The sequence below is a fragment of the Belonocnema kinseyi genome, chromosome 9 (genome assembly GCF_010883055.1).
Source record: "Belonocnema kinseyi isolate 2016_QV_RU_SX_M_011 chromosome 9, B_treatae_v1, whole genome shotgun sequence".
Taxonomy (NCBI): domain Eukaryota; kingdom Metazoa; phylum Arthropoda; class Insecta; order Hymenoptera; family Cynipidae; genus Belonocnema; species Belonocnema kinseyi.
The window spans coordinates 38256723-38257251 of record NC_046665.1 but is presented as its reverse complement, the minus strand read 5'-3'; positions in this window follow the sequence as shown (position 1 = coordinate 38257251).

Sequence of the window (529 nt, the reverse complement as noted above, 5' to 3'; positions counted from 1 at the left end):
TAGCTGCTGAAGGCTGGTGACCTTCTCAGCATGAAAACTAAAACAGAAAACCAAGACGACTCTCTCGACTCCAGTTCTACCTCCCCCCTCTCCCAACCCTCCCTTATTAAGTGAAGTCTTTGGTGGGATTGACGCTAGAACTACAATCTCCACCACATGACGATTTGATACTTAATTTTGACATAATTTCGACTCAGAAAATAAACTTATTGTATAAAGGTGTTAGTTGGGCGTATAATCTAAACAATGAATAATGCAAACTACAAAATAGCCTCGGAAAGGACTGGAACTTTTAATGACAAAAGGCATGCACACGGAAAATCTAAAGGTTATGTTTCAGGCGACGAATGGAGACTGAGTGTTTGGAATGCTAGGGGAGTAAATGATCTAAACCAAAGACATAAAAAACGGCGTGTTGAAAGGCGGATTTAAAATACGAGGGTGGATTGATAAGTTTCCGGCCTGACCAAGAGATGGCGCCACTAGGCCTACCTTGAGGTGGCGTTCTATAGTACCATCCTTAGATAGC